The sequence below is a fragment of the Polypterus senegalus genome, chromosome 15, assembly GCF_016835505.1.
Source record: "Polypterus senegalus isolate Bchr_013 chromosome 15, ASM1683550v1, whole genome shotgun sequence".
Taxonomy (NCBI): Eukaryota; Metazoa; Chordata; class Cladistia; order Polypteriformes; family Polypteridae; genus Polypterus; species Polypterus senegalus.
In genome coordinates, this window is record NC_053168.1 from 36,919,607 (window position 1) to 36,946,987 (window position 27,381).

At 41.9% G+C, this 27,381-nt stretch overlaps 1 protein-coding gene across 4 annotated transcripts in view; it reads left to right on the forward strand.

Moving 5' to 3' along the window:
* Positions 1-14,842: 14,842 nt before the first annotated feature.
* elmo1 (engulfment and cell motility 1 (ced-12 homolog, C. elegans)) overlaps positions 14,843-27,381 on the forward strand; it is a 530,141-nt gene continuing 517,602 nt past the window's right edge. For all 4 annotated transcript variants that reach the window (XM_039737602.1, XM_039737605.1, XM_039737604.1 and 1 more), the window contains exon 1: positions 14,843-14,972. The gene's annotated coding sequence lies outside the window, so the exon portion shown is untranslated. The remainder of the gene's footprint in view (positions 14,973-27,381) is intronic.

Genomic DNA, 27,381 nt, shown 5'->3' on the forward strand with positions numbered 1-27,381 from the left:
GGACACGGTCGAACGCCTTTTCCAAGTCCACAAAACACATGTAGACCGGTCGGGCAAACTCCCATGCACCCTCCAGGACTCTGCTAAGGGTGAAGAGCTGGTCCACTGTTCCATGACCAGGACGAAAACCACACTGTTCCTCCTGAATCCGAGGTTCAACTATCCGACGGACCCTCCTCTCCAGAACCCCCGAATAGACTTTTCCAGGGAGGCTGAGGAGTGTGATCCCTCTATAGTTGAAACACACCCTCCGGTCCCCTTTTAAAGAGGGGACCACCACCCCGTCTGCCAATCCAGAGGCACTGTCCCGATGTCCATGCGATGTTGCAGAGACGTGTCAACCAAGACAGTCCTACAACATCCAGAGCCTTGAGGAACTCCGGGCATATCTCATCCACCCCCGGGCCCTGCCACCAAGGAGTTTTTTGACCACCTCAGTGACCTCAGTCCCAGAGATGGGAGAGCCCACCTCAGAGTCCCCAGGCTCTGCTTCCTCATTGGAAGGCATGTTAGTGGGATTGAGGAGGTCTTCGAAGTACTCCTCCCACCGACCCACAACGTCCCGAAGTCGAGGTCAGCAGCGCACCATCCCCACCATATACGGTGTTGACACTGCACTGCTTCCCCCTCCTGAGACGCCGGACGGTGGACCAGAATCTCCCCGAAGTCATCCGAAAATCGTTCTCCATGGCCTCTCCAAACTCCTCCCATGCCCGAGTTTTGCCTCAGCAACCACCGAAGCCGCGTTCCGCTTGGCCTGCCAGTACCTATCAGCTGCCTCCAGAGACCCACAGGACAAAAAGGTCGTATAGGACTCCTTCTTCAGTTTGATGGCATCCCTCACCGCCGGTTTCCACCAACTGGTTCGGGGATTGCCGCCACGACAGGCACCAACTACCTTGCAGGCACAGCTCCGGTCAGCCGCCTCAACAATAGAGGCATGGAACATGGCCCATTCGGACTCAATGTCCCCCACCTCCCTCGGGATGTGGTCAAAGTTCTGCTGAAGGTGGGAGTTGAAGCTACTTCTGACAGGGGACTCTGCCAGCCGTTGCCAGCAGACCCTCACGACACATTTGGGCCTACCAGGTGGTGATCAGTTGACAGCTCCGCCCTTCACTTCACCCGAGTGTCCAAGACATATGGCTGCAAGTCCGACGACACGACCAAAAAGTCGATCATCGACCTGAGGCCTAGAGTGTCCTGGTGCCAAGTGCACATATGAACACCCCTATGCTTGAACATGGTGTTCGTTATGGACAATCCGTGACGAGCACAGAAGTCCAATAACAAAACACAGCTCGGGTTCAGATCGGGGGGCCATTCCTCCCAATCATGCCCTTCCAGGTCACGTGAGCATTGAAGCCTCCCTGCAGTACGAGGGAGTCCCCAAAAGGTATGCCCTCTAGCACCCCCTCCAGAGACTCCAAAAAGGGTGGATACTCCAAACTGCTGTTCGTCGCATACGCACAAACAACAGTCAGGACCCGTCCCCCCACCAGAAAGCAGAGGGAGGCTACCCTCTCGTCCACCGGAGTAAACTTCAATGTACAGGCTCCAAGTCGGGGGGCAATAAATATGCCCATACCCGCTCGGCACCTCTCACCAATGGCAAATCCAGAGTGGTAGAGAGTCCAGCCCCTCTCAAGGAGATTGGTTCCAGAGTCCAAGCTGTGCGTCGAGGTGAGCCCGACTATATCTAGCCGGAACCTCTCGACCTCGCGCACTAGCTCAGGCTCCTTCTCCTTCAGAGAGGTGACATTCCATGTCCCAAGAGCCAGTTTCTGTAGCCGAGGATCGGACCACCAAGGTCCCCGCCTTCGGCCACCACCCAACTCACACTGCACCCGACCTCCTTGGCCCCTCCTACAGGTGGTAAGCCCATGGGAAGGAGGACCCACGTTACCTCTTCGGGCTGTGCCCAGCCGAGCCCCATGGGTGTAGGCCCGGCCACCAGGCGCTCGCCATCAAGCCCCACCTCCAGGCCTGGCTCCAGAGGGGGGCCCCTGTGACCCGTGTCCGGGCAAGGGAAAACATCATCCAAGGTTTTTGTTTTTCATAGGAGGTTTGGTTGAACCGCTCTTTGTCTCATCCCTCACCTAAGACCAGTTTGACTTGGGTGACCCTACCAGGGGCATAAAGCAATTGGAAAGTCCCAAAAAGAAAGAATGATGAATCTCTGCAGGATTCCCTGTTGGCACCAATCGAACTTGACAATGCTGCCCTACAGGACTACAATACCCAGTGTGCCTTGCTGGTATCCACAATGGTAAGCGACACCCAGGGAGGCTGCCACCTAGCATGTTGGGGGGGTGGTGGTGGGGGGCATGTAGTTCAGCCAGGTTGTCTCCCCCTGTCCTTGTGCTATACTGGCCAGGAATCACCTTTCATCCCAGTTGGGGTGCCAGTCCATCCCCAGGGACACATACACACAGCCAGTACTAAATAATACACAAAACTAACAGAATTACACAAAGACATGAAAACTAATAATCCAAAAATAACTAAGCAACAATTAAAAGGAAAATGCACATAAAGAGGGGTTCTTGGAGCACAAGGGCCCTTGTTATATGGCCTACTCCTAGCGGTGCCCCTTATTTGGTGAGTGCCCCCTTAAAAGGACAGCATTCATTTTGAGGGGGCTGCTGTGTCTGCTGTGAATTTATTTTATCTGTTTTGTACCCTTACATTTCAAGTCATCCATTTTGATAACCCAGTTAGTGCAATGTGCAGTCATGGACAGTGAAAGCCTATCCCAGTAGCAAAAAGTAAATCTGGACTGGGCACCTGGGCACACTCACATACACAGCCTCAACTGGCAGCAACCTGCAAACAGACAACATCACACAGTCTTTACCTGGGGCAAGATTTGAACCCAAGACTTTGAATCCATGTTGCCACAGCAGTGCTCGCTATTGCTATCATGACTCTGTACAGTAGCCGCATAAAGATGGGCTCCAGGAAACCAGCAGATGGACGTGTCCTTAAATGGCTGACCCCTGAGAGTCTGATGATGCCCTTCACAGTGGACTCTCCAAGTGCGAGGATAAAGCGTATCCCTCAGTGCTGTGATCATACCAATCAGTACTTTAACCTCAAAGCTTTCTTCATTTTCCACTCTTTTGCATTTTGAACTTAAATCACGACCCACAGAGTGCCGGACAAATACTTACAGGTTTATGAATTCAGCAGGGTCACATAAGCTGTTCCACAGTAGCTGAAAGTTACGTGGTTGTTATTGCTTTGAACGGCTGCCAGTAAACGTCTCAGTGAAAATGTCCTCTGTTACTGGCCCCTGGGGTATTTAATGGTATTATTAGAAAGTCGTTTTAGGCGCGTGTGTTTGTAGTGTAATAGGCTGCATTGTACTGGATGTCATTTACTCCCGATGAACACAGGTAGTGCTCGGTAATTCGATCGAATGAGGGCGGACTAATTGAATTGATCTCAACTGCTTGCCAAAGTGTCAATGCGCCACTCATTTCGGGATGACAGTCTGATGCTGCACATCTCCTGTTTTACCAAGGAGAGCTGCGATTGTCAAGGACGGATGCTGAAATGTAAAGACGCAGGAGGGCGTGAGCATCGTCAGTGGTTTGCAGTAGGCAGATGAAAGCCAGGATAATGAGCAGGAGTTGTGAAGTAAGAAAAAGAAGAAGGATATAGTTACACTTATTTTCTGCTAAGGTCACCCTCCTTTAACTTAGAACAGACAGAACAGCCGCATCTACTTACAGAGATTGAGCTTGAAATGACAAACGTCATTCAGTGACACGAAAAGGTCGTCCACCTGAAGCCAAGCATGTTCAGACCTGGCCGCTACTTGGATGGTAAGACCAACCAGGAAAAGCTTGTGGTGGACCAGCAGGGGGCACACACACCCTGTGCTCTGAATGTGGATCCCAATGCCCCAGTGCAGTGACGGGGACACCATGCTGTAAAACAGGGGTTGCCAACTCCGGTCCTGGAGGACCACCGTGGCTGCAGGTTTTCATTCTAACCGTTTTCTTAATGAGTCGCCTGTTTTTGCTGCTAATTAACTCCTTTTCCATTCCTTCTAATTGACTTGTTCTTGAAGACTCGGACCCCTTAATTGTTTCTTTTTCCTTAATTAGCAGCCAAACAGTAGTGAGATACAAAATGAGCCTAAACAACTGTTGTCCATCGCACATTATCTGAAAATAAAGAAAGATGAAGGTCTCAGGAATGTCGATATGCTCACGTCCACAAAACATTTTATCAGTGTTAGAAAAGAGATAATCAACAGTTTTGTAAATGTCTGCTAATGCACCATGAGAGCAGCAACAAGGCACAGAATTAAAGATCGGGTTTAATTAACGACAAGGATTGGCACCTCATTAAGCGGCTGGTTGGAGTGAAATTGGTTGGAGTTTGAGACCCTGACTTAGTTGGTCTTCTGTTGGCTCCCTCACTTCACGTTTCATTTCTCTTTGGGTGCCATTTAAGGAAAGAAATGAAGCAATTCTGAGGAAATCAAGGGAACCAAATCTTAAAAGAGAAGTCAATTAAAATGAATTCACAAGAAGTTAATTAGTAGCACAAACAGGGCACTCATTAAAAAAAAAGGGTTAGAAAGAAAACCTGCAGCCACGGTGGTCCTCCAGGACTGGAGTTGGCGACTCCTGCTGTAATAAATGGCATCGTTCTTCAGATGAGCTCCTCACTCTTTATGGTCATAAAAAATCCCTGGGCATCCCTTGTAAAGAGTTGGATGTATCCTGAGGTCCTGTCTAAACTGCCCCCCGTGGTCTAGTCATTCTAGCCCCCTAATCATCCCCTGTCTCTAACCAGCTATCTCTTCCACCACTTCGCCATTTAATGCTCATGGGTGGTGAGTGTACTGGCACAAAAATGGCTGCCTTTGAATCATCCAGGTGGATGCTACACATTGTGGTACTAACCCACTCAGTATGAAAAAAGCATTGTGAGCAGCGAGAAAAGAAAAAGTAAATGTAAAGAATTATTATTTTTATTGTTATGTTTCACTGTAGGTATTTCATCTTTAAACACACCTACATACTGTATATGCAACCATTTTCACCACTGGCTTTTTACTTTACAGCCAACTGGAGGATAAATAAAAACATTACGGGTAAAGAAAGAGCCAGACCTGCAGTAAGTATGCTCATGCCCGCACCTACACTCCTACCGGGACAGGCGATGTTTACTTGGGATGTGGTCAGGGAATGCTTAGAGATACCTCGTCACCCACACATCCGCTTCGTAAATTGCTTTTACCGTTACAGGGCCATTAAGAGAAAAGCAGGAGTCAAGATCAATTCCAGGATTCATATGTATGATGTTTAAATTGTTGTTTTCCAGCAGCATCAGAATAATGAAAGGAGTCTGCAGTTGTTAAACTAAACAAAATCCAGAGCCATAATTAATAATAAAATGGAATCATTTGATAAATAATGAAAAAGAAAGCACAGAACTGCAAGGCAGAAAGGATTTGCCCAAAAGGTAACTCAAAGCAAACACAGCCTGTCCAAAATCCATCCATCCATCCTCTTCCGCTTATCCGGGGTCGCAGCTTGAGCAGAGAGGCCCAGACTTCCCTCTCTCCAGCCACTTCTTCCAGCTCTTCCGGGGGAATCCCGAGGTGTTCCCAGGCCAGCCAGGAGACCCAGGACACAATGGAGGGACTATGTCTTCCCCGGGGCCTTCTCCCGGTTGGACGTGCCCAGAACACCTCACCAGGGAGGCGTCCAGGAGGCATCCTGATCAGATGCCCGAGCCACCTCATCTGACTTCTCTCGAAACGGAGGAGCAGCGGCTCTACTCTGAGCCCCTCCTGGATGACTGAGCTTCTCACCTTATCTTTAAGGGAAAACCCAGACACCCTGCGGAGGAAACTCATTTCAGCCGCTTGTATTTGCGATCTCGTTCTTTCAGTCACAACCCATAGCTCATGACCATAGGTGAGGGTAGGAATGTAGATTGACTGGTAAATTGAGAGCTTTGCCTTATGGCTCAGCTCCTTTTTCACCACGACAGACCGATGCAGAGCCCACATCACTGCGGACGCCGCACCGATCCGCCTGTCGATCTTCCGCTCCATTCTTCCCTCACTCATGAACAAGACCCCGAGATACTTGATCTCCTCCACTTGGGGCAGGATCTCGCTCCCAACCCTGAGTGGGCACTTCACCCTTTTCCGGCTGAGGACCATGCTCTCGGATTTGGAGGTGCTGATTACCATCCCAGCCGCTTCACACTCAGCTGCGAACCGATCCAGAGAGAGCTGAAGATCACGGCCTGATGAAGCAAACAGGACAAAATCCAAAGACAAAATCCACAAATACCAGAAAATCCTAAGAGTTCTTACAATAATGATCCAAACTCCACCACCAACATGACTCTCTGGAGGACCATTACCCTCAGCCTGAATATAAATAGATGGAGGGCAGCAGATTGAGCAGTGATGTCAAGGTGGACTAGCTTCTCAACCCTCAAATATTATCATCAGGGTAGAGGAGGGACAGTCAGCAGACAGGCCTGAGCAGAGTGAGGGCTCCTTGCTGAGACATTATTAGGGACCTGAGACTGTTGAGGAGCCTACTGGCACCACTAAGTCAAGGCAAGCATTGTGAATTAGATCCTTGCAGAAACTGGAAGCCAGTGGAGAGAGCAAACCAGAAAGAGATAGGGTGGGCAAATCAAGTAAAAGAGACCACCAGTCAAAAAGCGACATTCTGGAGGGGCTGCTAATGTTAGATATCAGTTGATGAAAGCCCTGCCAGGAGACAGCTGCAATAGTCCACATGAGAGAGAGGGACGCAGGCTGAATAGTGAGCTGAGTGGCACTGGTGAGACGGAAGGGTCAAAAGTAAACCTCTGGGGGTCCACAGATCTGTGCAGTATGCAATGATAAAGACTAGTGACTGTGGTCAACTCACTGCCCACCCCAAATGGTCATAGCACACTTCAAGATCTAGGGGCTTTTACAGTCCTTTCTGGCTACATGAAGGTATGTGGTCATGGGGTGTCAAATATACAGCATTTATACTAGCTGCTTGTGGTCTTCGGGACAAAAATACAACCCAAAGACTCCGTAGCAGTTTTACTATATTTGAGAGGCTTCATCTAACTAAGAATTACCCAGAGCAGAGGATGTGGACCCACCCGTGTTTGCTGCCCACTGGCTCTCTTAAGACACTGCTGGCACCATATCTTAGCTGCATCGCTGGCATATGAGTCCTAATAATGTTTATCTTGAGAAAATACCTTCAGACAGACTTAAGTTTTTTGTGAAAACTTCAAGCCTTGTCCTCCGCTGCTGAGGTATTTCACTTACCTGTTGTTGAGCCGCGACGTTTGCTTCATTTCAACATTGTGCCTTTTCATCTGTGTCTTTAGCACACAGCGTTTGCTGCACACGTCTTACATAGTGAGAAGTGAAGTGCATGCAAGTGCCGAAAAAACGTAAAAGTGCACGAATGCGCCATCTAGTGGCTGTGGTTGAGCGTGAGCAGAGCGGACTGCTCCATATACACACAGGTCCTTTGTTTATGTACTGTATGTCTTATACGAAGCTGGGGTGCTATGGTAGCACAGGAGAACCCAACAACACCCAGTTGTGGAACAGATGATCCAGCCATCTTTACATTTCTTAATCTTCTTGTATATAAATCTAATTATAAATCCCTCTGTCTGTCTTTTGAATGTTTTGGCTTCATTTGAGGTTATTTATCCACACTAAGGACCTCATTTTCAACCATGAGATGTGGCAGACAGTAGGACTTTTGGGACTTTCAAAGCTCAATGTTATTTTGCAAGAACTAAGTGGCTAGGACTGGCAAGCTTTATTGTGCTGAATGGCCGGTTCTCCTCTAGATTGTTCTAAAAAAAGATTGTACCTTTTTTGGTTTGTTTGTCATGCAAAAGACAAGTGCAGCAGTTTTCACAAAATTTAGCTTGCAGTTTTCCTTTGGTCCAGTTTATCACATAGGCTATATGGCACTTAACACAGTTCATCGGAAAGGGTGCTTATAATACAAGGATGAGAGAGGAAAATGCATCACTCCAGAGCGGGTGACTCAAAGTTCATGAAACTTTGCACCAAAAACTGTGTTATCACACCACAACAGTTCAGCCAATAGTAATAAATCTTATTATTTTAGGTTTGGTGCTATTTACCGTGCTGGCTACATTCTCCATCAATGATTTTCTGGAAACGATGTGATGGGAGACCAACACAAAAATCATGCTTTTTTGGACATCAGTTATGTCAAGGCTCACAAATTTTCATTTCCATTATTGTTTGTGCAGTTTTAAATATAGGCTCCATGGAGCTTCAAGAATTTCATTGGGAAGTCGTAAATGGGAGGACCAACACCACAAAAAAACGCTAATTATTCCAAAACAACTGAGTAGGTGTTCATGAAATTCTGCATGTATATTATAGTTCAGCCAACTTAACATACAAAAGTTTCCACAAGTCGAGGGGTTCCTTAGAGGAAACACCACACGAAATGGTTGCTTTATCCAACTTACATGCAGTACAAATGATTCAATTATTCAACAAGCCTTTCAGTTTATGACTATGAGATTAAACATCTACGTGTGAAACCATATTAACCAGGAAACACACAGAATAGTTGCCGTGCTGCCCAGCAAGGACTCACCACAGTTATGGAATCCAATTATACAAAAAAGAAGAAGTTCTTGAGATACTGGTAAAGGGGTAGTGCTGATTATGGATGGTCACTTGCATTTCAGCCAGCAATGACATAAAGTTCAACATTTATAAAACACATAAAATATTTTTTTCTTTCTATAACCTTATTATACCAATACTAGCTGTGTAAGCCCGTGCTGTAAAAAGCCTGGGGTCCTAGAAACTATTGAAATTGTCAGAAAAAAAACTGAAATGTAAAGATGTCCAGTAATTGAAAGGAACTACTCTGGGCATCTCTCTCCTAGGAGGATTCATCTTGCCAACGTGCTTTCATCGCTCGTGGATTAGCGGCGGGAGGAAAATAAAAAGATACCGTTTTGCTGATGTTAGCAGCTAAGCGACTTTGTCTTTCTTGTGAGGTTTTGTTTTGCCGACATGCTGGCCTCGTTTGTGTTATTAGCGGCTAAGCGAGTTTTCTGTTTCCTCAGAGGAGGAGACCACACACTTCCACGCGTAGACGTCGTTTATATATAAGATATCTGGGCAACACTGAGCACTTTGGCTAGTATATTGTTCTTTTGGAGCAGAGAGTCCCATGGAAGGACTGACTGGAGGTGGCCCATGAAAGTTATAAGGCCAGTTACGAGGATCTTGTGCTGGTATGCCATAAACAGAGCATGAAGGCAAGGTGTATGCCCTCTGAAGTTGATTGTAGGGCAGTCCCTCTGTAGAGTCTTCATCACGCTTGGCATCCCTGGAGAGAGGACTAGAGCCATCAGGAACATCCTTGAAGGCATCAGCAAGTGCCTCACGATCACTCTGAATGAGGAGAGGAGGCCCATGGGGAGACAGAAGCAAATGCCACCTGAGCACATAAACTGAGGATGGGTTGCCTGGGTGAGGGTGTCTGACGTTGAAAGACGTGAAATGCCCAATAACCGCAGTAACATCCCTGATGATGTGCTCAAGAGCATCGATGGATATATCGACATATCATTATAAATTTTAACAGACGGATGGACATGTGGGTATGCAAGTCCTATACGCACAGTCAGCATGTTGTCTAGAGGTTGCGTGTTGACTCTGTGGCTGCATTCGTTTTCTTTAGAGTACTTTAGTTTCCCTGTCACATTCCCAGTGATGCGCATATTTGGTTAACTGGTGGTTCTGTGTTGGCGACCAATGTGTGTGAATGAGGCCCTGAGATAGACTGATGCCCTGTATGTGGCTGATTCCTGCCTTATTAATGACGTTACTGGCATAGATTTAAGTACATAACCTTGAGTTGGTTAAGTGGGTTATATTAAAAATTGGCAGACTATCACTTCTTTAATACAATTACTGCTACTTTTTATAATTTTCTTCTTTGATTTTAGGTAACTGTGTTTTTTGCATGAAGTGCTTGTTTTTTTATTCAGATTCTAGTTTACAGTCACCTGCATTATATACTAGAAAGTGCTGATGTTAACATTGTTATGGGGACGGTAAGAATTGCTATTTTTGAAGCAGTAGGCTGACTAACAGAATTAATGATGCTGGATTAGCATTACAGGAATCTAATATTATATAAGTGATAGAGAATAGCATCGGCAAGAAGGATTTTAGCAGGGAAAATGGGATGGAAGAAACAGACTTTCACTCTCACACCGCTAAGTCAGTGCAGATAAGTGAAAGAGATCTGGTAAACGAAATTCAAGCTTTTTGTCATCTGTACTTCAGTGTCTCTGGCAGACTAGTGACAGTAGAGGTTATAAGAGCAAGCAAGAGTCATCGAATATAACAGTCGATGGGAGATACGAGAAAACACATCAGTTCTGCTCAAGCACTAATCTGTATGAGTGGCTCTTGAGTAGCCTTATGACCTCAGGATAAAAACTGTGTCTCAGCCTAATGGCGTCAGGGCTGACGGTCCTCAGAAAAAGTAAACAGTGCAGGATGGATATGCTTGGAGTGTGAGACGTCATCTGAGTGTGGAAAAAGGACCCCCAGAATATGTGTAAAGTCAAAAACAACAGAAAGGGACGAGGCTGGTATTTTAACACTAAAGTCCCGTTCCTACCCATATAAGCACAGTGTTTCACATTTTTCTGAGATCGGCCCTCAAATGACACGCAGTGGAAACAGACAGGAGAGTTCTTCACCACAAATGTTGTTGTATTTTAATGTAAAGAGATTTACAGTGCTCTGTGAAAAGTATTTTAACTTCACTCACTTTCTGTATTAATTTCGGTGTTTTTTAGAGGATTTGGTCAGATCTTGTGTATTGTGGGAGAACATAAAACAGAATTGAAGAAAAACTAACATTAATGTGTTGTGTTTAACGTGTTTCGTGTGCAAGGAAGCCAAACATGCAGCCATACCACCTGCACTTCAAAGGTAAGCATATTCAGGCCTGACTAGTACTTGGATGGGAGACTATCTAGGGAAAGCTTGGGTTACTGCTGCAAGAGCTGTTGGTGAGGACATTACCCTGTAGTATGTGTGGGGATCTCAATGTGCCAGGGCAGTGAAGGGGACACTGTGCTGTTAAAATGGCATCCTCTTTCAGATAAGACATAAAACCGAGGTCCTAACTCTCTGTGGTCATAAAAACTCCCTGGGCATCTTTTGAAAAGAGGAGGCTGAATCCCAAAGTTCTGGCTAAATTGCCCACCATTGCCTGGCCATTCTGGCCATCCAGACTTGATGTTATATTTATAGTCTGAGGTGATAAATGGTGACCAAACGATTCCTTGTGATGCTCCAGTGTTGCTCACATCTGTAACGGTGACACAGTCCTTGAGCCTGACAAACTGCTGTCTGCCCGACAGATTGTCCAGGGCACCGTAGGCTCATCCACCTGCATATAGTCTCTAAGTAATGTTTTGTTTTTCATTTACAAATCGGAAAGTACCCCTCATTATTCACCTGGCTACTCCACATGAAGACACAGACAACATCTGAAAACAATTCCAAACAACTTACCTTTTAATGATCTTAGGGAACGATGGGAAAGAGCCATCTTCCATCCATCCATTTTCCAACCCGCTACAGGTATATCCTAACTACAGGGTCACGGGGGTCTGCTGGAGGCAATCCCAGCCAACACAGGGCGCAAGGCAGGAAACAAACCCCGGGCAGGGCGCCAGCCCACCGCAGGGCACACACACACACCAAGCACACACTAGGGACAATTCAGGATCGCCAATGCACCTAACCTGCATGTCTTTGGACTGTGGGAGGAAAACCACGCAGACACGGGGAGAACATGCAAACTCCACGCAGGGAGGACCCACCCGGAAAGAGACGTCTTATTAATAATTTCTGAAAAGAAAATCAGACATTCACAAAATACATTCTAGCTCAGTTATGCAACAAACATGTACATTTAATGTAATAATTCAGGTATACATTGTTAATCATTCACATACTATACATTTTTGCCCAGGGTAAGATCCCACCTATAAGAGATGTCATCAGGTGCCTGCAACCCTACAACTAAACCATGGGGGCAAAAATATTTGTATATCACTCAGATAGATTTATTTCTAAACGAATTCCTAATGCTGTACCAGCAGAGTTCAGAGTACTGTAATACCAGCTGGGATTAAAGTGTTTATATTATCCTATGTCACACTACTTTCATGCCTCGCAGTAAGGAGACCTGGGTTCGCTTCCCGGGTCCTCCCTGTGTGGAGTTTGCATGTTCTCCCCGTGTCTGCGTGGGTTTCCTCCGGGCACTCCGGTTTCCTCCCACAGTCCAAAGACATGCAGGTTAGGTGGATTGGCGATTCTAAATTGGCCCTAGTGTGTGGGTGTGTTTGTGTGTGTCCTGCGGTGGGTTGGCACCCTGCCCAGGATTGGTTCCTGCCTTGTGCCCTGGGATTGGCTGGGATTGGCTCCAGCAGACCCCCGTGACCCTGTATTCGGATTCAGCGGGTTAGATAATGGATGGATGGACACTACTTTCACAAATATTTATTTTGCTTAACTGGAGGAATCCTAATCCACCTTCTCTAACTCAGAGGAAATGTCATGTTCTTAATTGTAAAAAATATCCAATTTTCATTATGAGGGTTTGTTCAGACTTTTTTCAGAATTTGGCAAGAATTCATTATTGTAGTTGCACACGTGACAGTGTGAACCTGAGTGTGAGCTCGAGTTAAATGATGTGCAGTAATTCCATTTTTTAAATTATCTATGCTGCTATCCCTGTGACTGGTTAGATATGGGCATGAAGAACTGCAGAGTTTTTGCTTCAACTGAGTATGTCCTTGCCACATAATATCCAAATAACAGTTTGATAGGCCGGGGCTTTCGATTCACTTTTCATTAACTTTCACTTTAAGCAACCATTAACATCCCAACATAATCAGTTCCTCAACAGAACAGATTAACTGTGAATTGAACTGCAGAGATTTGTTGAATACTTGCATATTTTTAGCAAGATACCCAGTATGCTCTCTTCACCCAAACATCTTTGTTTCTTCATGGTATTTCAGAAAGCTTCAGATGTGGGCCTGAGAGCAGAAAGGGTGGCAGTTTGGCTGGCTGCCTAGTGCCAGCTTTGCCACAGCAAAAACTTATTTTGGTTATTTCAATCATCAGAACTATCAATATATTTCAGTTTGTTTAAATCCGTCCACATTCAATTGTATGATCAGCTAAAGAGCACTTGACAACTTTCCTTTAGGTACAGTGAATGTCTTTTTAACACATCACACATACACATTGGGGATTCCCAGCCCCTTCCTAGTTACACCCACTCTTATTCCCATACAATCTGTAGGCCCCCAGCTTTTCTCTAAGACCTCCTTTTTAGGGTTGCTCTGCTTGAATACCTGCAGCAAACAATGCAGCTCAAACACTCTAACAATTTTTAAATTGTGCTATGTATGAGTAGTTGTTGATAGTCAGCGCTCTTCAAAGCTTATGGGATGGCTTACATAGTTATCAGCGTTCATCCGTTTCATCTTCTGTTTTTTATCTTGTGTTCAAAATATAAAACAGCCACTAGCGGTATAAATCATCAATAGTTCCCTCCAACCTGTCTTTATTGTCTATGAGCGGCATTAATGACTTTGCTGCTCATCTGATGCTGCATTTTTTCAATCACAGTCAAGTATCACCGCTACAGTGCTGTCACATTTCTATTTGCAAATCTACATTACTAGCTACACACTAGATTGCCCATTCCTTTTTTTATCTGCTTTACCTGCTGTCATCTTAACATGAAAATTAAGTGCTTACTCAACATGTTTTTACTGTTTATTAGCACAAGATACAAAAGGTAAACAATGGCGCTATGGTCATTTCGGGTTTGTGTGCCAAAGTAACTCATCAAGCATGCCAACCTTTAAGTTTGCTTCAGACCTCATTAATGGCACGAAACTGCAAGCTCGCCCAGCATGCTTCGGAATGTATGCCACCCATTAGACTGTGGGGGGGCTGGGGGTGTTCGTTTTTGTATTTTACGTCAAGTAAACTTGATTGTCATCCCGTCCACACACAAGTATGGAATGGAATGAAAGATGATTTTTCTTGGACCTCTGTGCTACATACCAGGCAAGGGCTGCACATATAGCAAGAATACTAAAAAAAAAAAAAAACAATGCAGAACATAGGCAAAATTCTCATTACATGAGCTGCAAATTATGATTAATTATGGTTAAACAAATACAACATAAACGCACAGAATATTCTTCTCTGTCGCCTTTTCATTTATCGAGGGAAGGCGTTCCAGTTGGATGACTCGTGCTCCCGGAATCGTTCTCTTGTCCTCATTCTGTCTTTGCAGTGGGGCAATAAATTGTGTTCATATTTTAATCGCTTCGCGCTTAAAACTAGAGAGGACAATAAAGTATAGCATTCAACGGCTGAAACAGTGCATTTAGAGAAACCTTTCAGCAAACGTAACTGTTTTCTAAATATTAAAAACAATGGGTTATACGTGGGTATTTAGTAAAATTAATCCTGACCATGTAACACTTCGTAGAATACGAATGAATAATATGAAAACATCTGTCTCATGTTTTATCATTGAACCAGATTCGGAAAGCGACGTACGCCAGTTGTTTTTAGGGCGGAGCGTGCTCTGTCATTGGTCTTCTTCGTGTTGCCTCGACGATGATTGGTCTGGAATGTTGGCCACACGCATTGCAAGCTTCTGGACCACGCCTACTTGCTCGCCAGTGGCGGCAGCAGGCTGAGCGGCAGGGAGAGGAGGAGGAGAGAGGAAATGGAGGGACACCGCTCGGTGTAGCGTAGCTCTGTTCTCTCTCTCTCTCTCTCTCCGCTTGGAAAGTCTCAACATCAGCACTTTCACTCTAGAGGAGTCGGATAGCGTGCTCAGGTTGGTTACCCTTCCCTTCTACCTTTTCGTCGTTTTAACGGTTGCTCTCCGCGTTTTTTTAAGGAGCTTTGGTTTGCCTCACGTCTTTCGCTAAAGAACGGAACTGCATGGTACAGTCTGTAACACGTTGAAATGTTATTTTATACCCCGGTGCAGCGTGGACGTCTGTGCGAGTAACGGGACTGTCTTCCTGCCTCCCTCTCTCCCCACCCCCCCTCTCTTCTCATCTCTTTCGTTTTACTCTTTCCAACTTTTTAAAACCGTTTTTTGTAACTAAGTAATACAGGAGTTTAGATTGTGTTGTCAGTTCTGAGAATTTTGTTTTTCTCTTGACAGAGGAACAAGCGACTGCACAGTTTCCTAGTAATAGTGAGTATCGTGTAAGTCCTCTTCAAAAATAATAATAAATAGACTATCCATTGTAAGACAACACAGGAAGCTGATCGGGGTGTGCCTGTTTAGAACTCAAGAGATTTGATTGCGGAGCTCATCAAGTAGATGCGCTACTTCAGGTGAGCGCACAATAACCCGAAAGAGGAGCGTCCCGTACGCGCGCTTGAATTTAAGATGGGGTGACTCTAGAGGAGCACAATTACCCTCAGGTGGACTAGGAAAATCATGAGAATGGGCTAAAAGTTAGCGGTACTTCGGCTTAGGTTCAGCATGCCATTTTTGACCCCTTCAGTCCCGTTGCCACTTTGTTGTGTCGTGGTAGCCATCGATCCGTGCGCTCTCTTGTTTTCCATTGCACGATGTTGGGGTTCTGTGCCGGACGGTATGTGGCACCGGCCTTGCCAATCCACAAAACAAGCACCTCATCTGATTGTGAGAATAAACTGGAGTACCTGGGTAAGGCATTTAATAGAACATGTAAGCTCGATCCCCGAAAATCTTAACGGAGATAAGGACGGTGGGTGACGTTGTCTTCTTCGATGTACACTATAATTACTTAAAATTCTGAAATTGCAGCGGTCTTCTGATCTGGCACACTTTAAGTATACAGCTTTTAAAAATATACTGTCAAGTATTATTTTTTACTTTCAGTCAGCCTTTATTCTTTTATAGCTCTATTATTGCAAGAATTGCCTCATACTTGTACACCTTGAATTCCCAGTGTGGAGTTTAGATGATTTGCCCGTGCATGTGTTGATATTCCTGCTGCACCCCTGGGGTGAGTGTTAACTGGCTTGTTGTCAGGTGCCTCATCCAGTGTTGGTTCACTTATATCCAATGTGGCCATGATGGAGACTGGTTTCTTTATTCCTGAGTTTTATACATTTATTTTAAAATGGATGGATCTTTTGTGTGTGTGTGTGTTTTTTTAATATATACACACAGTCCTTTCAGATTAACATAGTTTTATAATCCTAATAGAGAAAATTCAATTTTAATGTTCTCTAATGTCTTAGTTATTGCAAATTATTTCAAATTATTGTGCGACTGCCAAATCACTAGATGGAAGCAAATTCTTCTTCCTGTGATTCCAACAGCTTGGAAAAAGTGAAAGGAAAAGCCTTCTAAAATTACTGTCTGCACAGCCCGATGCAGTTAAAAGTGCTGCGTCAACCTTAGTTCTGAACACATACAGATAAGGTCTTCAGAGAAAGTGTCAAATAAAAATGGAAATGTTGTGTCAATTTTGGCTTTAGATTGTTTGCTTACAAAGTTTGATAAGATAATCAGATGATCAGAAATCGATCCATACCAGAGGTATGCTGGCTTTTGATCAATAAGCTGCAACAGACAAGAGAGTTACCTTGATATTGACATCTAGACACACAGTAAATCTGACACTGATCAGTGTGTTTAGGACTGATTCCCCATCCCTGGAGAACTGTGTAAATGGAGTATGTATATAGCATTAAGGAATTATTGGACAGTAATTGAAGGGCTTACTGTTTGATCAATACATTTGTGGTCACATTTATAGATAATTGCAGTTGTCAATGGTGGAAAAGTGAACAGAAGGAATTTGACAAATGAGAGGAAAGCCACTTAGTCCGTCAAGCTTATTTGTTTAGCTGATAGCTGGCCCAGTATCTCCTTCACATACTTCTTAAAGGTTTTCAAGGTTTCTGCTTCAACTACATGTCTCAATAGTTTGTTCTAGATTCCCATAACTCTTTGAATAAAGAAGTGCTTCCTGGCTAAATGCACTTTAGCTTAATTTCCACTAATGCCCACGTTCATGATTCACAGTTAGTTATTTCTTCACAGACATGGTATACATGCATTTGCCTTGTGAAATTGTGTTCTAAAGTTAAGCGTTTTCTATGAATTTGAAAAAAATACAGAGCCTGTCCTGGCATTTTATAATGCAAGCCAAGGGGCATGGATCCCAATTGGAAAACAAATACCTAAAAACTTAATAAATATGCCCACTTTGCAGTTGAAAACATTTCAGTATAAGAAAGCATGCCTTCCATGTTTCTGATGTTTGTGACAACCAAAGGGATCTGGAAATAACCATTTTATTGCATTTTTCTGGTGCTATTTTTCTTGAGGTAGGGATATGTTTTCTATTTGTTTTTGAGATTGCAGTGACCTTCATGGGAGGAGCTCATACACAAATACAGAAATAGGTCAACATGATACCAAGCACGTTATGAGCACTTTAGTGAATTTTTTTCTCTCTTCTTTTGAAAGGATGAAAGGTTATTGTTGAGGAAGACAAGCACTGAGGTACCACACACAGCTGGGTTTTTCTTAAAGTGGCAAAATCCCACTATATATTTTATTTATTTTTTATTCAAAAATGGGATTTATAAGCTATGTTACAATGTGTGTGTAATCTCAAGATGCAGAATAATTCTCTATAACTTTCTTGGCTTGAAAATTTGACTTTTTCACTAAGTTTTTATGCTTTGACTCCAATTATAAAACACCACGACAGGCTCTAGATTTTTTAAAAATTTATAGAAGACTTTAATTTAGAACACAATTTCACATGGCAAATGCATATATAGCATGTTTGTGAAAAAATAACCTCAACTTGAAAAATATAGAACTTCTCCTTTTAAGTTGAAAAGTATTCTACTGGATCTACTTTATCAATGTTTTTGAGGATTTTGAAAACCTGGATTAGTTACCCATGCAGGCTTCTCTATTCAAGACTAAAGATGTTTAACTCTCTGAGTCTGTCAGAGTAGGCAATGTCCTTAAGTCCTGATATGCGTTTCATCGTTCTCCTCTATACAGCTTCAAGTACTGCTGTGTCTGTTTTGTAACGTGGTGACCAGAACTGCACACAACACTCCAAATGAGGTCTCACTTATAGTGCATTATATATTCTAAACACAACATCCCTTGGTTTATATTCAAAAATTCTTACGATGTAACCCATTATTTTGTTTGCATTTTTTTTTTAGCTTCTGCATTGAGCTTAGATGATGAGAATATTGTGTGAAACATTGCAGTTGCCTGTTCAGAAAAGTCTGAAAGACTGGTTTGGCAAGATCTACCTGTTGGCTGTTATTTAGCATATATTTAGTGATTTTCAGTTTTAGGAAGTTACCAAGGATTCTATAGAAGAGTCACAAGCATTGACTCTAACAAGTGGTTAAAATTACAGTGACAAATATTCTACTACTTAGTAAAATGCTTATGTAATTTTTTTTTCTGAAACCGCTGATTCTAATGCAGGGGCATATAATTTATACATACAGTAAATACATTCTTAAATTTGCTTTAACAAGTTCAGAGGTTTTTAGCACCTAGCATGAGGCAGGTAGGAACCTTGGACAGGGTGCGTGTCCACTGCAGCAGGCACAGTTGAGCACACATCCACGTCCGCCTTGGGCTCAGTTTAGATTTAGCAATTAACCTAACCTGCACATCATTGGGGATGTGGGTGGAAAACCCACACAGACACAGGAAAATGTACAAAATACACATCCAGACAACAACTTAGCATTAAAGCTACTTTGACATGATTAAGTGTGACATGTTACTTAATTATTCATACTGCTTTCTCATTGTTATCCCTGTGTAGGATGAAATTCACAAGTCTCTTCAAATTGCACAAAAAAATCTTTTCAGTACTTAGATCTTTAACTGCACTTTTCCTAATGAGCTTCATCTCTAGTTCTTTACTGTGAAGAAATAAGGAGGCAGGACATCCTGTATTTCTGGGAAGCATCATGTATATCAGCTCTTATTTAGGTGATCCGACTTATTCTTAGAAGAATCTTATTGGTTCTGTATTTTAGACATGACTAATTTCTCATTCCAGTAATGTATGCAGACATTCCTCAGTGCATTTTATCACACACAGATCCTTACTAGCCTTGTTAGCTGCATTTAGTCACCAGTCACGTTGGTTCCTTTTAAAACAGGTCTGACATCTTACCAATAGTATGTTCTGTGATTGTGAAGCACATGCTAGTGTCAAAATGCATGCTGGCCAGTCAGATTAGTTTAGGTTGTGTATGCACCCTAGAAACGATTGCTTTCAGTGTAAAATGCAGTCCTCAGGTATAGCAAGAGTGGCTCAGAAGAACCTTTTAAATCTCCGCTTTTGTAAATAAGGAGTCAGAGACATTGTCAGTTACATTTCTGAGTGCTTTTAATTTCACGTTTTTGTACAATTAGCTGGTCTCCATCTTTTTTGTTTTGTAGTTTACTAGTAATGTACCATATATGATTTGAGTGACTCTGTACAGGAGTGGGTGGTATGGCCTAGAATCCATATTGTGGTATATTTAAAAATTCTGATATGTTGGTACTTATATACAGTAATGTATTTTTATATAATTCTTGGGAAGAAATATCTTTTAACAAAATAAAAAAAATGTATTAATGGTTAATTACAAAGACCTATGCCTCTCTTATCCATCTCTGCACTTATTAATGCTCTGCTGCTCAAATGGATTCAATGGCAAGTATTCACCTCTCCAGCTTAAACCAATAAAAAGAGCAGCTTCTGTTTTACTTGCTTACTCATGCTGCTGGCAAGCAAACACAGTGAAAGACATGGCTTTTTTTGTATTATCTCTCTTTGCATCAAACTGTTGGCTTTAAAATATACATATTGTCTAAAGCCCGTGTTTCATCTTGTGACTTCTGGTTAGAGGGTACTTCAGACATGCTGCCTGCAGTTGCTGATCTTGTCACCAGACCATACCAGTTGGACTGAAAATCGCTAGGCATATTAAATTTAGCGACCGAATGATGACTTTCCAGCACAACTTGACTCTTTTCCTAACAGCCAGTAATGCGCTGCCTGATAGAGTTCATGCTGTATGGAGGTTTAACAGGTATGGTGAGTTTAGCTTCAATCTCAGCTCTTATTTTCCTTTTCCTTTCTGATGTGATATGTAAAACATGAAACAGCACACAGACAAGCCTCTCTTCTGTTTGTAATGTACAGAACACCTGTTTTCCTTATGCATTGTTGCTGCATTATAATGCCTAGTACTTCCAGATGAGCATTCATTGGTTGTATGGTCGTATATATACAAAGATCGGCCCTCCAACTACATTGTCGGGGTGAGTTGTGGACTAGTTGGAGTGAGTCGCTGGGTATGTCAGACTATGTGACTGGCCTTTACAGGAATGCATTGCTGACTGCCTCTGATTTGCTAAGGTTAAGGCACTGAAGGCTAAGGCTGAAAATCATGCAAAGGTTGGTTAATGTGACATGGCTGTAATTTATTGCAGAGTCTTAGCTGAGGTGGTTGTTGATGGAGTCAAAGTGGTTGAACCTCACATCTCACTGGGCAATATTCTTATTCTCAGTCGCTACACTCAGTTCACATAATCCATATGCAAAAGTTTATCTTCATGGTACTAATACACTAACCTAAAATCATATTTCCTTTGGCATACTTATATTTGCATATTTTGAAGTAAAACATGCTTTGCACATTCACAAGTTTATTTTTAGATTCAGAACTTTATTTTTTAAATCCATACTGCAAGATAAAATTCAACTGGTTAATCACTGCTGCACTGCTGATTGTGTAGAACTTAGTGTAACTTCTGTGGACTTATGTGTTAACAGTGTTAACATTAGTTAAAGATACAGTACTGTCATCTGATACTGGCAATGCAGTAGAGAATTTTTCAATATATTTGTTTTTTCTATATGTATGAAGTATATGTTTAAAAAGTGTAATTAATTGTATGAATTATAAACTCACCAACCAAGCACCAATCAGCCTGCTCTCTAGTTATAAACTGTACCTGAATTGTTTGTAAAGAATCCCATCACCATACTTGTAAAGTTAACGACAGTGGGCAATGCGTGAGTAGACAAGAAAGAGCAGTCACTGAAAATTTGTGAAAACCCAGCAGGTCCGAGTTAAAAAGGAAGGCAAATGCAGATTTTGGCATAAAACTAATACATTTGCTGTACTATAAAATGTATATGAATGTTGATTTCTATATGTAGCATGTAAAAAGGCACTTATTTAGCACAGTCGTAAGCTGATAATCACTTCTAAGTTGACTAGTGCAAGTTTGGCTGAGCATGTCTTATTACATGACCAGAAAATGCTGGGGATATCAAATTAGACAACTGTCTTACACCTTTCAGAGTTTCACATTTTCAAAGTTATCATGAGCTTGCTAGCTAAAACAGTGCCAGTTCTGTGCAAAATGTTTACAGGTACAGCAAGGTCAGTTGTGGTCTCTCTCTCTCTCTCTGTCTGTCTGTCTGTCTTTTTTTTTTTACTCACTATTATGGTACATTTTCAATTATAGTACATAAAATACAAGACAACAGATAGATGAATCTCTCACGTTACATATCCTCTGTAGCTGTGTTTTATGCACTGTACTTCCAAATGAGCACTTATTGGTGGTCAGCTCTCACATACACACAAGCCCACCTCTGTGATAAAATCAAGCTTTCTGTGAGAACCATAGCTGCTGCTACGACTGCCTTCAACTCGCTAAGATTGTTTCTTTGACAGAAAATTGCTGGAAAAATTGTTTAGTGTGACAGAGCCTTTAGTGAAGTTATCTTCAGTTCAGGTTCCTGCCTCCTTTCACATTAATATCATGTCTTTTGCCTTGCACGTTATTGGCCTTTATGCTGGTTGATGAGCAATAGTTTTCTGTTTTACCTGAGATGCACCAATCGATTGGCCGCCAATCTAAATTGGCTGATTTTCACTAAAAAAAGAGACTTGATCAGTGATCTTTTCAGACCCTGTTTTTCTAAGCTTTACAGTAAGTTATTTGCAGTGCTGCTTTACATTTAAGCCAGTGCAGGTCTCATTGTTTTTTTTTTTGTGGTAAACTTCCTGCAATGTCAACAGAGCAGTCAAGGCTTGTTTTATCAGAGAGCTTAGCCATTAAGTTAAAGAAGGTGGAGTAATAAACTGAGGAACAAGTGGCAAGAAAAACTATAATAATGAATTTAAGGCTTTTTTTTTTGTCCTTTAAATAAAAATGGACTCAGTTTCAGTTATGAGTGCGAGATTGTTTTAAATGCAGGAGCTTACATTTTTACTTGGGAAAAGATAAAGAAGAATTTGAAATTGTTGCTCAGTAAACAATTGGCATGTTAACAGCAAAATGTATCTTTTACGTTTTATGTTAGTCTTGTTTCTTTTTGATAAACAAATTATGAACATTTAATACATTTGCAGATTTTTGTTTTAAGATTTTTCCTGTGTTTATTAGTTATTTCTGTGTTTCATATAGTATACATTTTGGTAAGAAACAATTACTACATAATTAACATGGTAATCCATATTTTATAATTACACCTTAAGAATTACGACTGTCTAGCTGATACACTGAAAAAAAAAACACACCTTTATACATGTAGTAAATGTGTATTTTAACAGCAAAAAGCTGGAGTGCAATTAATTATCAAAAATGATTAAAACCTATTAGTACATGTATATTTACATTTAAGCTGTGTTTATTGCCAATATTAATTCATTGATTGTGCGAGAAATATTAATTTATTTGTGGTGTATAGTTTAATTATCAAAATACTAAAGGTAATACTTTAATATAGATAAGGCTTAATGCATCTGGTTAGCAGAAAATATTTTCAAATTGATAAAGAATATTAAAAATCGGTATCGGAATCAGAAATTGGACGATCAAGTAAAATGAAATCGGTGGCCAGTATGCTTAAATAAACCTGATCAGACCATTCCTATATTTTAGCTTATACACTGTGTGCACAATTATTAGGCAAGTGAGTATTTTGACCATATCATCATTTTTAATGCGTATATTCCAACTCCAAGCTGTATTAACTTGAATGCTTATTGGATTTAAGCACGTCAGGTGATGTGTATTTGTGTAATGAGGGAGGGTGTGGCCTAAGGAGATCAACACCCTATATCAAGGTGTGCAGAATTATTAGGCAGCTAGTTTTCCTCAGGCAAAATGGGCCAAAAAAGAGATTTAACTGACTCTGAAAAGTCAAAAATTGTAAAAAGTCTTTCAGAGGGATGCAGCACTTTTGGAATTGCTAAGATATTGGTGTGTGATCACAGAACCATCAAACATTTTGTTGCAAATAGTCAACAGGGTCGCAAGAAACGTGTTGAGAACAAAAGACGCAAATTAGCTGCCAAAGATTTGAGAAGAATCAAACGTGAAGCTACCAGGAACCCATTATCCTCCAGTACTTTCATATTCCAGAGCTGCAACCTACCTGGAGTGCCCAGAAGTACAAGGTGTTCAGTGCTCAAAGACATGGCCAAGGTAAGGAGGGCTGAAACCCAACCACCACTGAACAAGAAACATAAGTTGAAACGTCAAAACTGGGCCAAGAAATATCTGAAGACAGATTTTTTCAAAGGTTTTATGGACCGATGAGATGAGAGTGACTCTTGATGGACCAGATGGATGGACCTGTGGATCAGTAATGGGCACAGAGCTCCACTCCAACGTGGAGGTGGGGTACTGGTATGAGCTGGTATTTTTAAAGATGAGCTAGTTGGACCTTTTGCATTGAAGATGAACTCAAAATCAACTCCCAAACCTACTGCCAGTTTTTCAAGACACTTTCTTCAAACAGTGATACAGGAAAAAGACCATGATTTTTATGCAGGCCAATGCTCCATCACTTGCATCGAAGTTCTCCACTGCGTGGCCAGCCAGTAAAGGCCTTAAAGATGAAGGAATAATGACATGGCCCCCCTTCCTCATCTGACCTAAACCCTATCGAGAACTTGTGGGCACTTCTTAAACGCTAGATTTACGGGGGAGAAAAACAATACACCTCTCTGAAGAGTGTCTGGGAGGCTGTAGTCACTGCTCCACAAAAAGCTGATCGTCAACAGATCAAGAAACTGACAGACTCCATGAATGGAAAGGCTTATGACTGTTATTGGAAAGAAGGGTGGCTATATTGGTCATTGATTGATTGATTGATTTTTTTTGAAATGTCAGAGATGTTTCTTTGTAAATTTTGAGGTGTTTGTTTATTATTCTCACTATAACAGATGAAAATAAACAAGTGAGATGGGAAAATTTTCATTTTTCCTTTAGTTGCATAATAAATCTGCACACTAATAGTTGCCTAATAATTTTGTGCACATATGTATTCCCCTGATGATGTTCACACTCACATTTCCGTTGTGAAACATTCAGGTTTCAGGTTTATTAACATTTTGGATTGACTGATAGCACTGTGTTTGTTCCATATTAAAATTAATCCTCAAAAATACAACTTGCCTAATAATTGTGCACACAGTGTATTGACCATTGCCTATTGGAGACTAAATGTTGGCTTGTTCGTAACTGTTTGTAAAAACAGATCTGTATGAAGAAATGCTCCAGTTCATTCCATGTTTGAGGCTTAACAATCAGTGTCTAATGGCAGGTGATTTAGGTAGAACAGCAAGCACTAGAGATAAATGGAAGTTTACCTGACTAATGGAAAAATTGAAATGGCACAAGATTAATCTGCCTGTGATTTGCTGGCTGATCCTAAAACGCTGCTGAGAAGCAGGCTATACAGTTATTGAAAAAAATCCAGAAATGCAGTTGTGAAACGGGAGAGACCAAAAATTGTGTATTATCAAAGGTTATCTGCAACTGGTAAGGCTCTGCAAAAAGGGCAAGAGATTTATAACCATTTGGATGGGCAATAATCCTGTGCTTGGCTTTTTAACTCTAAATGAGAAACTCTTCTGATAGAGGAACTCTGAAATAAAAGCTAACATTGTTAAATAACTGCATTTTGGACTTCTTGATAAGACTATGGGTGTTTGTAGTCTTGGGTTTTTTTTTTAATGAAATGTCAAAAGATGCAAAAAAATCCATCTATTTGTCTTCCAAACATGCTTATCTAGAGCAGTGTTGAAGGGAGCTGGAGCCTGTCCCAGCAAGCCTCGCGAGCAACACAGAAACAACCTTTGGACATGGCGCTAGCCTGCCAAAAATACATATGTTAAGATATGTGAGAAATGTTTATAGTAAGTAGGCTTTTTTCATAATTCCTGTCGTTGTGAAGTTTTGGTAAGTACTTTACAGGACAGTAGTGAGACCAGCTATGTTATATGGGTTGGAGACGGTGGCACTGACCAGAAAGCAGGAGACAGAGCTGGAGGTGGTAGAGTTAAAGATGCTAAGATTTGCACTAGGTGTGATGAGGATGGATAGGATTAGAAATGAGTATATTAGAGGGTTAGCTCAGGTTGGACGGTTGATGGGAGGCAAAGTCAGAGGGGTAATATTGTGTTTGTTAGGACGTGCAGAGGAGAGATGCTGGGTATATTGGGAGAAGGATGTTAAAGATAGAGCTGCCAGGCAAGAGGAAAAGAGGAAGGCGTAATAGGAGGTTTATGGACGTGGTGAGAGAGGACATGCAGATGATGGGTGTACCAGAATAAGATGCAGAGGACAGGAAGATATGGAAAAAGGTGATCCGCTGCGGCAACCCCTAACAGGAGCAGCCGAAAAAAGAAGAAGACTCTACCTTGCTCCAACAATTCTCGAGGATATGGTGGCTACATTAAATGTTGACTGTAGATTGGCCACATGCGTTTGTGAGTACACTCTGTGATGGATGAGTTTCTCATCTTCCAGTTAATTTCTGCCTTGAGCATGACACTGAAGGCTCTCCAGAGAAAGCACTTTCAGAGAACAGTCTCTTTTATTTATAAAGTCAATTCTCATTGTCCACAAGGTTATATTCTGAAACATTGATCCTATGAAAAAATATAGTTAGGCTCTGGCAGACCCTTTTCATTATACAATTCTGCTACTACTTACCGTAAAAAAATTTTGTGTACTGAAAATTAAGTAAACTCATCACACCACGTTTGCACATAGGAACACTTGGCAAAACACTTTCATTAGCACTATGCTTCGCTACCATTGTTAAAATGTAAAACATTTAACAGAAAAACTGAGAACATGTGGAATATTACAATATCAGAATGTGGAGACTTGTTAACACAACAGAAGCTATGAAAACATGACCGCAGCTTGCCTTGGTAGAGCTGGTGCATCTGCTTTATGATGAGCCTCTCATAATGTTTTTGTTTTACAACACATGGCCAACGAATAGGCATGATGAGACTGTGGCTATCTGGAAATGGGTCACACTTTTTACAGAATTTGATGGGCAAATTATTGGGAATGAAATTTGAGGATAGCAAAGATTTACTGTATATGTATAGTACCTTTTCTATTCTTGAATTTAGATTTCTTTGGAGTAGAATTGACATCTCTCAGCTGATCTCTTCTAGTGAGATTACAATAATATTTTTAACCTTGGCACTCAATAGTTTCTGCTTTATCTTGTGTTTTTTGCCTTCATTTAAGTTAGCTACAAAAATGTTTTACCAGTATATTGGAGCAAGTGTGGTATTCTATGCTATGGTCTCCTTAGAAGCAATTTGAGTTCTAGTGATACAAACTGCCTGAACAAACTTCTCAGAATACCCGGCTGTGTCGCAGGTCTGACCCTGGATACTCTGGATAGGCTGTTGCAGAAAAGAGAATGGTGGCAAAATTAGATGCCATTGTGAACAATTCTGCTTTTACCCTTGCCTGGAGAGGTTATACTTTCTTAGGATACTTTTCACCACAGCCTCACTCCCCCATGGTGCAAGAAGCACTTCAGGGACTTTTTCCTGACTCTCGCCATTAGGCAGTTCAACGCTTCATTACAACGTCCCAATTTTCACTCTAGCCAGAAGCTATAAGAAGTTAGTGCAGACTCCTGTCTACCACAGTTTATTTTAACATAATTTTTATTGTATTATTTGTTTGTATTCTGTTGTCTTGCACTGTACTTTAAATTTGTGTATTCTGTTTTTTGCTGAAGTATTGATTTGAATTTCCCCTTGAAGTATATCTAATGTAATATGCTACTGAAAGTTGTCATTTTGAGCACATACAATCACAGATTACATTCTGTTTTGAGTCCATTTACCTGTCATGTTTGGGAGTTGGTTAAAGAAAAACCAAACGGAAAAACCCCCCG